Source organism: Theobroma umbraticum, unplaced genomic scaffold (assembly GCF_002168275.2).
Source record: "Theobroma umbraticum cultivar Fairchild unplaced genomic scaffold, ASM216827v3 scaffold_56.0, whole genome shotgun sequence".
NCBI lineage: Eukaryota > Viridiplantae > Streptophyta > Magnoliopsida > Malvales > Malvaceae > Theobroma > Theobroma umbraticum.
The window spans coordinates 1,209,812-1,214,281 of NW_018397256.1; positions in this window are offsets into that span (position 1 = coordinate 1,209,812).

The following is a 4,470-nucleotide window of genomic DNA, read 5'->3' on the forward strand; positions in this document are numbered from 1 at the left end:
GTGGTCTAAACAAAAAAAAAAAAGGAAAGAGGAAAAAAAGCTTTTTTTTTTCTTTCTTAGGATTAAGTCAATACTTTCCAAGAACAACATAGATTGGGATTAAAGTCAGATTTGTCATTATATTATAATCTAATATTCACTTCAATAGTATTGAATAAGGAGATTAAAAAAATATGATTTTCATAAAATTAAAAATAATTTTCCAAAAATTGATTACATTGTTCTTTTCCAATGTGGTATTTTCATAATAATCATATGTACATTTTTTTTCCAACATGAAATGATATGTTATCAAGTTAGAGTGGCAAATTCAATGCAATTGAAGTATATTAGTATAGTGATAAAATTCAATATTGAGCCATGGTATAGTTATAAATTTTGTCTTATTTGAATGATTCTTGAATCTTGATATTGCTTAGTTAAAATATTGATCACATGATTGGATTTAACGTTTTGATTGTTTAAAACATATCACTTCATTTCATAAAATGTCAATTTGACAGCAACTTGCCAGAGCATGTGGAAGAACAGGCTGTCATTTGGCTGTATAGTTCTTTGTTTGATCATTTAACATAGATATATTATATATATACCACTGGCCAAGCAATAAAAAAAAAGATTTATCTAGATACTGTTTTTGAAGACACGTACACTACTAGATTGAAGTACTAATTCCCAGTAATTAATAAAGGTCAAGGACATATAGATAATTAGATGAAGTTTTTTAGTCAACAAAATAATCAGGAATCCTTGAGGATTTTCTATTGCAATGTGTTGATTATTATTGTTATAGACTTTGTGGTTTTACTTTTGAATAAATATTTATTATACGTTTATCTTTATTGTTTTCTTCAAAACAACACAAATCATAAATATGAAAATCTAATTTTGCAGTCATGGCTCATTTGGGTTTACGTAGAAATATAAATAAGAGAAAAAAGATTGTAGCAGCATTGGGTTTTGTCTTATGTTGGCAATCATTTGTGTTTTACGAAATTGTAGACGAAGAGTGAGAACTTATAATTTAGTTTTTTTTTTTAAATCTAGAGTATGTGATGCGACTTGTGCATGATAATGATTTTTCATGTATTTCACAAGCTAGAATAAATAGGCGTGCCTTTTTTAAACTATGTTAGATGTTAGAAAATATTAGAGAGCTGAAGTCAACAAAGAACATGCTTGTAGATGAGCATGTAACAATGTTCTTTTATATTATCGCTCATCATCTTAAAAGTCGAGTTATTAGGCAAATTTTTAGAAAGTTAGGTGAGACAATTAATCAGCACTTTCATAAGGTGTTAAATGTAGTGATAAAGTTGCAAGATCATTTACTTACAAAACTTGCGCTCATTTTAACAAACTCTACGAACAATCGATGGAAGTGGTTTAAAGTATATTAATCATCTTATTAATTTTATAACTATACATATACAAGATAGCAATAGGTTTTTCTGATAACAGTTAATTCCATTTTAATTGTAGAATTGTTTAGGTACTCTAGATGAAAGGTTAAGGTGCCAAGTCCGAATAAGTCTAGATATCGAAGGTGTATGCACACTTGACATACAATTTACCTGTGTTCTTCATTGTTGGGAAAGATCAATAGCTGATGATAGAGTTCTTTAAGATGCAAGTACTAGGAGACATGGACTTAAAGTGGTAAGTTTTCCTAAGATAATAGGAAGATTAAGTTTTTTCACTATAAAATTATATCAAGTAAATAAATAACTTAATAGCTAGTTTTTTTTTTTTTGTATATAGGTTGCTATTACCTAGTTGATGTAGGATATACAAATTGTGAAGGCTTTCTTGCAACTTTTAGGGATCAAAGTTATCATTTGAATGAATGGCGTCCAGGTCATTAACCAACGAGTCCTAAAGAATTTTTTAATATGAAACACATGGCTACTCACCATGTAATTGAGAAATGTTTTGGGTTACTAAAAATTAGATGGGATATCCTTAGAAGTCCATCGTTTTATCTGAGTAGGATACATAATTGGATTATCATAGTTTGTTATTTGCTTCACAATTTTATTAAGAGAGAGATGACCTTTGACCCTATCGAAGATGAAATGGGTGAATATCTTCATGATAACACAATACTTCAGGAGGAAGATGCAATAAATGCTATTTACCCCGCTGATGTTTAGACTAATTAGAGAATGCAATTGGCAAATGAAATGTTTACTAAATGTCAAACATTTAGGCAGAATCAAAATTGAAGATGAAGTTTGCTTTTGTGTAGGTTTTGTTGGATAGATTACTTTTTGATAGTGTTGGAAGGTTTTCTAACCTATTGTTTAATATGTGAGTTCACATATGTGATTTTTTAGCTTTTGCAACTTTTGGATCTTTGTATAGATTAGAATAGGTTTTTAGCTTGGGTAGACTTAACAGGGCAACTTGTTTTTTTTTTTAATAGATCAAAATAGGTTTTTATCGCGATTGTAATTGTGATAATTATATTAAGATATTTATGTTTCATTTATCACTATGATTATTTATTTGATAAATAAATTTTAATAAAGTTTACTTTTGATAATAGAAAATGTCTTCATCTTCAAACGTTCCTTCTTAAAGTTCAAAAAAAGGAACAAAAAGAAACCGAACACACAATGAATATGTTGTACTAATATCTTGTTTGGTTGATCTCCATAATAAGGGAACATATAATGTAGACACCGGTTTCAAATGTGGTTATTTGTTAGAGCTCAAAATAATGATTGCAAAAAGTTTACCAAATAAAAACTTGAAGGCCAAACCTCACATAGAATCAAGGATTAAGACCTTAAAGAAAGAATCGACAATTGTATATGATATCGTACAAGGAAGATATACTAGTGGATTTGGTTGGGACAATGAAAGGAACATGGTTATTGTTGAAGATCTTGTATAGGATTCTTATATAAGTGTAAGTATGTTGTTTGAATTTGTTTACATATTTGTACTTATTTTCTTATCATTATAATACATAATAATATTGTTTTTTTTACTTTGATTAAAGTCACAAAGATGTTGCTTAGTTCAGAAAAAGGAGTTTTTCATTTTTTAATGAGTTGTCTAATATTTATGCTAAAGATCGAGCAACAAGACAAGTTGCTCAAATTCTTGTAGATGTCCTAGATAAAATTGATGAAGATGTTACTCATGGGACAGATGAAGATTTTGCATGTGAACATGAAATTGGTTTAGATGATGTGGATGTCTCTGTTACCCAGCGTCAACCATCAGTTGGTAGAAGAAATCAAAATTCTATAGTATTGAAGAAGCAAAGGACCAATGGCATGACTGAAAAAGATGTGTTTGAAAAATTTATGGATGCTGCCATTTTATTTAGTGAGAAATTAGAAAATATTGGAACTTCATTGAACCAAACTTTGGGGATTGAAATACTTGTACATAAAAAAAAATCTTCAAGATTTGAATAGCGAACTATGTGAGGTTGCGGGTTTGACAGAGGATGGAATAGATAAGGCATCTTACAAGCTAACTAATAATCCATCCCAAATGACTTATTTGTTTATTGTTCCCCTTAGTAGTAGACTTAAATGGTTGAGAAAGATTATTTCAAGACCTTGCTGTTAGAATAGTTTGATCTTTTTAAACTTTATTGTTAGTGGGTGAGAACTTAAAACTTGCTAGTTGGTTTGTTCTTTTATGACAACAATCTTGAATAATATTATGAGCATTTGTGTTCTTGAATCTTATTATGAATTTTTCAATATCTTCATCTCATATTATTATGCATAAGGTTTTTGTAAATTGTGATCTGTATGGTCTTGCTTGTTTTTGTTGTAAATTAAGGATGAGTATTTTTTTCCTCTTTCTCTAAATCCAACAAAGACATGTGGGTTTGAAGTAGCAATGAAGCTGTATTAATGCTCAAATGCAAAAAGTAAATTAGCACTAAAGGTATTATTAATAAAACAAAATTAAAGAGTAGTTATTATTAAAAAATATTACTAAATTATTTTTATATTTTGGTAAAAATATTACTTATTTATAAGAAAGAGTATTTTTTTTCTCACCATCTATTATTTGGGTATATTTATTATTTACTTGAAAAAAATTTTAATTTTAATAAAGGATATTTTTGTTATTTATGAATTATTTCTCAACTATTCCTAAAATTATTCTTGTCAACAAAATAATGAAATAGTAATAATAACAATTATTATCTTATTTCATTCTCGTGAATCAATTTAAACAATAATTATTCTTCCTTTATTCTATTCTTATGAAATAATTATTCTATTTTCATTCGATTCCTCCCTACAACCAAAGCATGCTGTTTAATTGTTGAGATGTGGCAGGCATTATTTGTTGTAGGAATTGTTACAACTGAGATGTAGGAATGAGTGGTCAAAACTGGAAGAAGTGTAAGAGCAAAAAGGGTGGAATAATGAAGTGGATTCATACGTTAATTCGTTAGCATTGAATCAATGTTCCTTCTTTCTCTTTGTGATC